This window comes from Mycetomoellerius zeteki, unplaced genomic scaffold (genome assembly GCF_001594055.1).
Source record: "Mycetomoellerius zeteki isolate Tzet28-1 unplaced genomic scaffold, Tzet1.0 scaffold52, whole genome shotgun sequence".
Lineage (NCBI taxonomy): Eukaryota > Metazoa > Arthropoda > Insecta > Hymenoptera > Formicidae > Mycetomoellerius > Mycetomoellerius zeteki.
The window spans coordinates 2,129,282-2,141,156 of NW_017257523.1; positions in this window are offsets into that span (position 1 = coordinate 2,129,282).

Below are 11,875 nucleotides of genomic sequence, written 5' to 3' on the forward strand. Positions count from 1 at the left end.
TCGATTTAGCGTTAATTCTGCACACGCGACGCCAAGATAATCCGACCAGATTAATTATCGAGCTCCGGGTAGCTTTCTTTACAAGGTGCAACGCCATAGAGAAATAGGGAGGTAAGGCGAAGGGCGAGTGGTGGACAGGGGGTGCCAATTTGACGCGAGAAAAGCGCTAGGATTCTTCTTTTCTTCTCGCTTGCCTTTGAAGACGGTACGTAGGACAAGGTCCTTTTCATGGCGACCCTAACAGGTGATTTCGCCGAAGGATTCAATTTCTTTCAGAACCCCCGTTCTCTCCATCAGGCGTGCAAATGCTCATTTCCGGAGGCGTCCTCTCGCCGTACCTCCGTCACTGCGGATGAACCGCTACCCTTTCCTCGGTTTTTTGTTCCTTTTCCGAGGCTTGCCGTCGTTGCTTTTATTAATTATATAGCTGTACGCTCATCGAGGGCTACCGCAACGACGAAACAATGCCAACGCCGGGCACCATTATCCCCGCCTGGTAAAATATTTAATGGCAGCGTCTGATCTTAAGGAGATTAAGCCGCGACCATATATAGTCGGTCTACAATTTCTCATTAATATTAGACGCAGTCGAAAGTACGCGGTTTACGCGGAGATAACGCGGGGATTCTCTCTGTTCTCGACAGTTAGCAAGCTTCAGATATTGGTTGACCGGCTCAAGAACCGCTGCCTGCGCCGTGGCTGATTTAACGGAAAACTAATCAATATACTGTAGTTTGAGTTGAAGTATAGATTTAATGAAATTTTCCAATTCTCGAGTACCAGAATCGCATTTACAACGATTGGTGGTTGGTCGATTTCTCGATGGTTCCTTTAACTCTCTTCAGATTCTTCTCATTCTAATTATTCGCGAATAGTTTTGACGAACGTATTTTAAGTACACGATAATTTGTAGTGTACGCTGGCAATTAGCGTTTAATTATGTTCAATGAATTCATCAATTAAGAGAAATAAATCTTTTATTAGATCAAATTGTTAACAATCTTCTAAGAGTTTATTAGCATCAATTAAATTGTTCGTCAATTTAATAATTTTGATGTGATATTATTATTCTAGTTCTGTTCATGAGTGTTTCAAAACCGAGAAAGATTTCGGCGCACGGTTTGCAGAATTAAATATATATAAAATTCGGTAATTATGCTGATGAGGGGATCCAGCCCCGATGACCTTAACCTTGACATATGTTGTCAAGGTCATGACCCTGAATGACCTCCAACAAGTTTTAGCTGTCGCTCGTCATTCGTTAAAAAGTTATTAACAGTTAAAGTTAGTAATTATTCTCATCAGCATAATTATCAATTGACTTATTCTTGTCGGTCTAAGAATTATAATTATACACGTCTTCAATGAATTGAATTCATGATATATAAAGTTTACACCGATCAGATTTACTTAAAAAAACTCTTTCCGTAAATCGCGTAATCGTATATTTCAACTACGTGATGTTTCTCATTTGCACTGTTTGCAAGACGAATAGCATAGTCACGATGCAATATCTCGGACTCTGACGTGGATTCGTCAAAGTCAAAGATGGTGGTCTCCTCAGACGAGACTTAAGAAAAATTACCTGCCGAGAGTTTCCAAAAGAAGGCATGTGATACGCTTAATGAGGGTGCGAATAAGCACGTCTCAAGTGGCCCTAGACGCTCTGTCAATGGTCTGCCGTGAGCAAAAATTAATCCCGCATGCGTGTGGCGTGAAACTGTGAGCGTAAGTGCGTGCGCATAAGCGTAAAGGTTGTTGTAGGCAACATGTTATTCATGATGCTGTTAAAATGCACAATGCACATGTCCTAATAAAAGAATAAAAAATACAGCGCGTTAATTACATTCAAAATAAAAATCAACAAATTATATATGTTTTGGTTTTACTAATGAAAATATTCCGAAAACAGTGGATATTTTCGATAAAATATCCACTGCTGTGAATTTTATAGAAGATCTCAGTGTTTTTCTTTTCAACATTTAGGTCAAATCAATGTGCCTTGTGATATTCTTCGACGTGCGACAGAATCATGAAACATGATGTAACTGCACTTCGCACAGTGCACCGAAGCGTCGTTAAGTAGTAAAACCCTATGATTTACAAGCCACTGGTCAGACCCGTCGTCCCATTACACGGCACGGCTCTCATTGTCCTCGCGATGCAAACGGATGGACGTATATACGGCTAAAATAGCCGTACAGGATGTGAAATTGATTAACTGGTTAGACAACCATACATTGTGCGCTGCTAAAGCGTACGTAAAGCGGGCCTAACTGATGCCTTGCTGGTAGGCATCAACATCCATCATCGTCCGGCAGCAGCTGTTTCCCACATTTTTTAAACGTCAACGATGCTTTCATTCAAACGTAGAAATTCGCGTGGAATACGTAGTGCAGTTTTCACGAAAGATATAAAGCGCGTTGCTTACCGTATTATGAAAATCGTGAAAATCGGCATTTTTAAAAAATGCAGGACACGAATGTTTGCGAAGACTCGAAAATTCAAAGATGGGAAACGCTAGCGTTAATGCAAATATTCGCTTTCTCACGAGCGAACCGAGGAAACGCGAGCAGACTGGAAGCGAACGTCTGCCGTCGGCTGTCGAGCGTGTGGAAACGTTTAGATGGAAAAATAAGTTTCTTTAGAAACTCCGACCAACGTTCGACGTTCCATCGGCGCATTTCAGCGGCACGCAATCGACTTTTACGCGAGTAAGGAATTCGCCTTCGCTCCGCCGACGGAGATTGTTCGGCGAGGCGTACGTTGCCGAGGAGCGCCGTAAACGTGACGTAAACGGGGGCAAAAAGACGGTGTCAACAGAGCCCCGAAAGGTAAGGCGTCGGCCTTTGTTGATTTAGGACGAAAAGTTGACAAACCTCGGGAATGTAGGCTAACCCTTACGAGACATATGTTACAAGATCAATATTTTTTATTCCCCCATCTTTTAAACTTTCCTCCGCCGGGCTGCATCCAAGAATCGTAACTCTGCAAACTGACGACTATGAGATACAAGCTGACCAAGATGTTGCTGAGAAAGATAAGAAGTATTATAAGACAGGTGGCGTGGATGAATTTTATCCATGTAGTAATAAAGATTGAAAAAAAAGAGTAGAAGAATAAAAAATTGCCTCAAACACCAGATAATCGATGCCTTTATTTCGCGTATCTTTAAAAAAAAAAAAAACAATTTCAAGTCGTCAAAGTCCGAACGAGTGAAATAACGACGAATGTCGGGCTGCTTTACACTTTTCAATTTCCATCCGTTCGTCTGCTTTATCGCCTACGACTATGGGGAGCCTTTTTTATGGGGACAATCGCTGAAGAACATCTGCGGCCCGAGCTGATACACACAGGGATTCTAAGGATTTATATAGGCGTCCAATTTAATTCATCCTACGTTTAAATAGTGCGCGGAAATGGATGTCACTTGCGCCGATATAAGGCGCAAGCTTTGTCGGCCGATAATAGGATTTCGCTGGCGGCAAATCTACGCGCTGAATTTAAATATGGATGAACCGATACAATTGCAATTTCGAGCGCGAGCGAAATCCATGGCGCAATACGGAAGCATACCTAGTAGAGGCGTTTTGCGTCGAAACGGGGAAAGGAAAATAGGGGATCGATTTACATCCTGCATTGCGAGTTAGCGACAATTCAGTTCCCTGGCTTTCCGCAATCTTTTCTGATGGTTTGCCATCTAATTAATTCATTCGGAGCACAATGAACCCCATTACCGCGGAACAATCGTGGTGTCACACCCCTAACGTAGATGCGTCGAGCGACGGGCAGATTGCGTTAAGCAGTTTGATTACAACGCGGTTTCTGAAGAGTTGCGAGACGAATTGCTGGAGGACCCTCAGAATCGACGAGGCACGAAAGACGCGTCCTTTTGCGTAAGCAGCCGGCTGTCAAAATTTCGTACGGAGGATAGGTAGATATAAAGGGGTGATTGGAGTTACGAAAGGGTGGCACGCTCGCAACTCGAGCTGTCGCTCTAGCCGGCCTCGAAAATCTTTACACTCTGGTACAAAAGGGCTCGACGGGTTCCCGGAGGTTTAAACCTGCTCCTGGCATTTAATGGCGTCTGTAAGTTATACTCGAAGAAGAGGGCAAAGCTTTGTGCAAGGGGCAAGGACTGCGAGAAGCACGAAAGGATCGAGTGGAGCGCGGAAGAGGCCGAAGGTGGCAACTAGAAATTGTAAGAGCGAGCAAGAAGAGGGAAACGACACACTCGCTGTCTCCCACACAAATTACCTAAGATAGTATTTTCCCAAGCCTCTCTTGAGCTATCATTTAAGGTTTAGTCTTCAATCTCTCTTGACCGCCTGAATCGCTTCTACCCTTCGAAGCGCTCACAGGATGAAAATAAATTTCATAAACCCCAACGAGATCAAATACTGCTGGACTATTTCGCGTCATTTCTGATAATACATATTATATACGACAGTTCTGTTTCTCCATTGAAAATCTCCACGTAAAATCGCAAACAACCTAGTCACGAATTCGTTCCAAGTTTCATCGAAAGGGCGTCATGAAATTCTCTGAATCCGGTCTACCCTCGTGGTATACTCGTATACATATACCATGATCTCTTTGCCCGTATTCGGGCCGATGATCCTTCCACTCGAGAGGAAACCGCCGATCGCAAAAAAAAGGAGCATCGAAGTAAACAGGATGAGAGGTTGCCATCGAAGCACATCGTCCGCGTTCTATCACGGCACGAAATCGGGGGATCGTCGGTTTTATTCCGGCATAATGCCGGGCATGTGCGCCGAGGCCCTGCCAATGCAAGTGTTCATGTTCCCAGCCGGCGGCGAACGGACGTGCGAGCGCGAAATCGACCGCGCGCATTTCGGCTCGCTCGATGTGCCTCGTAAATTCGCGACGGATACCTGGGGGCACCGTATCGCGCGCCTGTTAGATCCTCGTAAAGTTCCGAGCGTTACGCGATACGTGCCCCATGTTCGCACAACAGAGAGACTTCGTCCCCAATCTCACACTCCTCTGATACAGCTCGATAAACTCGCGACTCAACAATGGTTGTTGTCGGCTGCCCCGAGCGAACGGAGCGCCGATAGCACGTTTAGAACACGAACGAATGGCATTAACGTTCGAGAACGAGCGAATAAACCCGCATCTGAAACACGAATGATACTCCAGTAAAAATAATCCAATCGATTGATAGTGAAAGGTTCAAACGTTCTTAATTAAGTGCAGTCTATTGATGGAAAATTAACCGGCCAGCAAATTGTTTAAAAAACTGAGATAGTAAAAAATTTACTATCGCGCAGAACGATGTTATTTAAATGAATGTGCAGATGTTGTAAAACATTTATGTCATTAAGAATTGATGTAAGAGATAAAGCACAGGAAAAAATGTCATAGATTTGTGATTACATTGTAAAAAAAATGTTTTATTCTTGTCTCTATTTTTTAAACAGTTAAAGATGTTTTAGTTTTAAACTTTTTCAATAGACAAAACACTACGTGTTTGGATTTAAAACGCATAGTCTTTTAAATTCAAACACGTAGTGTTTTGTCTATTGAAAAAGTTTAAAACTAAAACATCTTTAAGTGTTTAAAAAATGGAGTCAAGAATAAAACATTTTAATATCTTAAAATTAAACACTTCTTTTTTCAGTGTAGTTTAAATCTAAGGTTAAATTTTTTCTTTAAAAAGATTCGAAATATTAATTAGTTTTTAATTATAAGTGAGTAAAAGTAAAGAAATTTTTAGAAATTAAATTACAAAGGTGATAATAATAGAATACCACTTCTCATTTAATTTTAAATAGGTTTTTTTTATTTTAGAAACTAAAATCTAAAGATGATAATGATACCATTTCTCATTTCATTTAAATAAATTTTTATTTGGATAGGTTTAGGGACTAGTTATAAAACTATATGTATAACAGACATGTTTGGCAACTCTATTGCAGTTTTTAACGAAAACTCAACTTCGAGTGATCAAAAAACTGGTACTCATGAAAAACGATTCGTCAGTCTGCGTATTTGCGTGTAGGTGGACACGCGTTGTACATTTTTAAAATTTTGTCGCTTTTGATTCGAGCCCTCGATTGGTTTTCAATTTTTTTCATGGACATAAAAATCCGCGCGATCGCATCGATGGAGAGAAGTGCAACGAGTCGCGCTCCCAGAATCCTATCGGCGTACCCGCTGACCGCGCGGTTTAACAGCAGGCCGCACGTTTCGCTCTTCGTAACCTCGTTACGCGTGGAAGGGATCAAAGTATCGGCAAAGTGACTTATACCCAACCCTACGTGGGCGGTGAGCGACTGTTCCGAAAGTAGCCCTCGCTTTCGTGCGGGTCTGCGGGCCTTGATTACATTAGATCGGGACGAAGGGTTCGGGGAGCGAAGCGGCGGAAACTCGCGAGAAAGAAAGACAATTCGTAAAACGTTCCCAAACCGCAGAACCCACTTCCGGTTTCCGTCTGTAAAAAAAAATGCTTTTATTTCTTGTTTGTTTTTAACTATTTTCCCGTTAATATTATACGAGTAAATCTATACTCACAAATAGTAAATCTATACTCGAAATAAGTTTTTTATTTACTTTATTTAAAGATTACGGAAATTAGTAGAAGAAAAAAATTCTTATTTATAGTTTTGTAATTATTTGAATACGAGTATTTAATTAACATTATGTAGCATTGGCTTATTAATCGTCATATGTTCAGTTTCTAAAATAAAAGTATTTATCGATTCCAATAAGTTCACAACGATACTCTACTAGGAAAAAAATCCAGATCACTCGGTAACTGACGGAGTAAATCGTTTACAATCCGTTTCTCTCAATTTCTCCCAATCGTGCCATTTGCTTTTATCGCCATCGCAGTTTGATCTCATCTAGTAAGTGCTGCTACGTACGATGGCATGTCAAAAACGTCCTATCGAGCGGCTACGTCACCCGGTCATCAGTGTCGGGTTTACGGTAAAAGAGATGCGTGGGCGTGAACGGGGACAGGAACTTTCGGTTCTTCACTCCCGAGCTTCATTATTTCTTTCATCACTGGCAATAACCTTTGTTCCCGAATTCCCTGATTCCCGCGATTCACCTCCGGGCTATGAACCGGGGAAATATATCAACGGACGTCGAAAGCGATACATTTCTACGTGATATATGAACATAATAGCAGAATTTTCGTCACATTTTTGCCATCCATTTCATCGAACTACAATGATTTACCGACTAAAAATATTACATTTAAATATAAAACGAGTACACTTACTCGCTTGCAACAACAATTCCATGAATTGTCGAAATCCTGATTTTTTGCGATTTGCGTACGGTGTGATTGACACGAAAATGGAAAACGCCCGTAATATCGGCTCGTCTACAACGATGGCACGTAATAATGTACTTTAATCGCTTCCAGTACATTATAGCGGGTAGACAGAGGGGCTGACACGAAACCGCATAGTAAGATCAAAAGAATTGCAAAACTTTTAATAACGCGCAACTGCCATTAAAATAAATCTCATTGAAAATTGTAGAGTACATCTTTCTGAACGAACCGCATAAAAATTCCGAAACTCATTGCTTTATAATTATTCTATTTACAACATCTCGGAGATTGCTCAAGATGTAAAATTACGACATGATGTAATTAAAACCGAAATGATTAATTGCCTTATCGGTGCAAACGTACATCTTACTTCCTTTCGCTTTTTCAAGCGCGAGCGAACACAAGATTGGTAACCGGCATAATTAGGACAGCGAAAAAAGACGTGGTCATTAGCACGCGCTAAGTACGGAGAAGAAAGGGGTAAGGGCGACGAAGTAGAGGGGCGACCAGGTGTAAGGAGAGTTTCTTCGCGTTATTCAGAGTAATGAAGCAGATATGCAAAACTACTTAGACCGTCTCGTTCGGTCCGCTTCTTCTCTCTTCTTCATCTCTTTCTCATTCTCTCTTTTCTCTCCACCGTCCTCCAGTTTCCCGTCTCTCCGGTCTCTTCATCTTCTTCCCCTTTTTCTTCGTACCTCCGCCCCCGTCGTCGCTGTCTACTTCCTTCCCTTCGTCTCTTATTCCTTCATCTGCAAGGAGCGCCATCCGGGCATCTCTTCTCGCTCGGCCGGAGTAGAATAAAAGAGACGTAATGTCTCCGCCATTTGCATATTAAATTTGCCCCTTCATCCGTACGGCTCTATTCAAATGATTATTCTTTATCGTTCGCTTTGGTACGGTCAGCGGATAAGCTCGCGGCGGCGGAGATGGCACGAGATACGTCGCCGAAACTGTGTTTCTCTCTATCTCTCTCTCTCCCTCCCCCTCCCTCCCTTTCTCTCTCCTTCGTATCTTGCTCTTTTAAATTAGTAATTACGGACTCGAGGAAAATAAAAAAGGCAATCGCGTGGAAAAGCAAAATTGCAGAGTCGAATGGCGCGTGGAAGTGGAATCCAAGGCTGCTACTCTCTACTCTCTGGAAATCGTTCCTCGATATCGGAAAACGGAGAGAGACGTCGAGCATGAAGGGAGGACTGATCGATTATAAACCTATTATCCGCCCACGCACACAAGTATGTCCAAATAATATTTTTGCGATATAAATATATATATTTTCTACGGTAAACTTGAATTTTGAAGTCTTGGAAAAATCTTCGTGCAGAAATGTGTATAATCGCAAGAAAACATCAATTATGTCAATTATATTATTTTGTTTTGTGCTAGTTAATTTAACAATCTTCATCCTCCAAAAAATTTTATTTCGAATCATCATCAATGATTGCATTCAGCAGAAAAAGCAGCTTTGCAACTGTTGTAAGATTCTTTAATATACATTCAAGTCCAATGGAAAACTAAGAGCAAGATCAATCAAAATAAAGAATTTACAACAATTGTACAGCTTTTTTTTCTTAAACGCAATTATTTATATTTACATTGCGTAACACTATGACAATTATATCGCAATCAATCTTTACGTTACTTAACGTTTTTATTATCACGAATGCGATTGTGAGTTATTGGTTATACTGTTTAACTATACACACACATACACATACGAGTATCAAGCCATCAAACAAGCTGCGTGCCTTTGCGTTACACGAGAAGATCGCAATGGTAAGTCTACACCTTTGCCTCTCGTCGACGCCAACATGTCCGCGTCGTTTTGTCTCCGAGAATCTTCTACCTTTTAGGAAAACTAAAGAAGATAGGGTGACGGCGTATTACGCCCGACGTATATAGTCACCATGGAGACCAAGCGAGAACCGGCGCCATAATGAAATCCTGGAAATCTTGCGGATGTGGAAAGCAGCGAGTAGGTGGATACCTCTAGTCTATCGGGTCCGCATGGACACCGATTTCCTTCGAGTAGAAAGCTTTCAGAAACCCGATCGGACTGGCTCACCCGTGTTCGTCGCGAGATTCCGAGAAGAGCTTTTTTTTTATTCGCATCCGGCAGAATCGGACAGTCTCTTCGAGAGCCGATGCGACAGCTAGATCACGCAGATAGATTGGGAAGGACGATGCTGCGACTCTTTATTGCTACGCGGAAAGTTTTATGAGATCCCACCTGGGGATATTCAGTCATTATCGCAAAATTCAATTAGAGATAGTTTAAACAGTTCAAGATCGCAATTAAGTGACCGATCGAGAAACTCGCCCGCGCTTCTCCGCCACGTAAATCCCATTGGGGGATTTATTAGTTTTAAAGCGTTCGTAGAGTCTCTTCGGGATATATGGTTCAAATGGATCGCGCTCGCTCGTTCGCCCACTCGCCTCAACGGAGTAAATTAATAGCGTTATTTATGAAGCGAAGGACCATTGCTAGGCGCCCGGGTACTTTATTACCAGCAAGTTTTTGCGGATTGAAACAACTGAAGCCTTTATACACGCCAACACACATCGCAAGAAGCATTGGTATAAATTTCTGGTCAGGCGCGCACAACGACCACGTCCTCGTAATCCTGTTGTACAATCCTGGCAATAGCTTCTCCTTAACAGGGACAAGAAAACCTGCTGGGACGTACGGCCGGACCGTCGCAGTGCGATCTATGAAATGTAATAGCACCGGCGCCACAAGCGGTATTAAATTTCAGGGGATTTCATTTGTCACCGAAGGTGGCAACAAAACAGGTTCATCGCGAGGGCGATGAACTGGGTCAACCCAGTGGGTATTCGTAGCGTTATTGACAGGAGAAAACATTTTTTAATGGAATTCCGATGGCGGCGAGTTACTTAATCATTTTTCTCACAAGCGCCGATTATAGATCTGTTTTTTATTCCTGTCCTACATTGCACTAGAACTTTTTTTCTCGCTTTCGCCAAATATCAAACATATATCTATCTCATTTCAAGTTCTAAAAATGTACCAGTTCAGCCACAGAAAATAGACTTTATGTGTAATACAAGGATTCGCGTCTCAGTGATACGAAATGATCATTTCATTCGATTTTAACACAATTTACACGATTTAAAATCAGTTGCTCACAAAAATGGAGCTCTCGCGAAATGGCCCCCACGTGGAAAATTGAATTTTATTTAACGTCCGCGGGCGGCGGATCGCATGGATTGCAATTGGAAAACTGCCAGATTGCATCTCTGTGAATGAGTCGCCCTCAGGAACCGGTACAAACGTTGTACCGCTCCGAGTGCCAGATGTACCAAACCTGGAGCCGCAAACTGATTGAATAAATATATTTAATCTCCGCCGTAGATCGGTAAATGTTCCACGGATTGGAAAGCATCGAAAACGTTCGAGCAAATGACCGTTAAATAATAATCAAAAAGTTTTAGATCACGACAAAATAGAGCAGGCGCGCTCCTGTTTCCGGTGGGAGCAATTTAGATCTGTTCGTGTATCTCGCAACAAATAGGAAATAATATTTCTTCGATATTCCAGAGGGAAAGAATATTTGTTAATAATTTTCCAGAGAAACACGCTTTACAGTAATAGAATTAAAAAGAATTTACAAGACATTTAATAATGTGACTTTTACAATTTATTCTCAAACATTATAGCGAGTTATGTGAAAGGTTACGTACGTACCCAAAGCTGTCTAGAAACAGTAAAATTTATTCACGATATTCTATTTTAAAGTCTAGCCTCAAACTCGAATGATGGAGAAATTCAACGAATACGAGCGAATACGAGCGTACTGAGTCTCCTCTCCTCTCGATAAAATCTGGACCTGACGAGCGGCCGATTTTCCAGTGGACTCGACACATCGATCACGTGCACGCCTAATAGCAGCACGTGTTGGTGATTACGCTCGGGGGACCGTAGCTAGATCGGGTCTAGGTAATTACCCGAGCGTCACCAGTCTGTACCCCACCATCCCTCAAACTCAACTACCCCCTTTCGGTCTTCTGATGCGTTGCACCGAACCCTCTACACCGAGTCCTTTACGTGCGACGCACCGCCGTCGATGGTACCAATACGATTGATTGGTTAACATGTCTGATTCACCTCTAGTCTGGCCTTGATTATCTATCTCTCGACTCTGTCGACAGCTTATCGAATCCTTCCTCAAATCGTTTTCTCTTTTCTCTGCTCGTTTTCTGCTACCCTCTCCGTTGTACATCATATCATTCAAATTGCCGCATTAAATCCCCTCTTTTGATTAGGTGCAACTTTTCCCCTCCTGTCGCACACCGGTATGTCATGTCAGGGTAAAAATCGCGCGTTTTACGTGCTCCTATGTAAATGCTTCCCCTAATTCATAATGCGCCTCGATGGCCACCCCTCTTCTGCTACAACGGTCTATGTCAAATTCTTCTTTTTGTGGTAATTTACTAAATCTCGAAGTTATGTCTCGGTCGACGTCTCTTTAATATTGCTCTCGGGCTCGAGGGAAATATAGTTTTCAATCCGTGTATTTAAACTCATAACTGTAGACTAAAGTTTCCTGC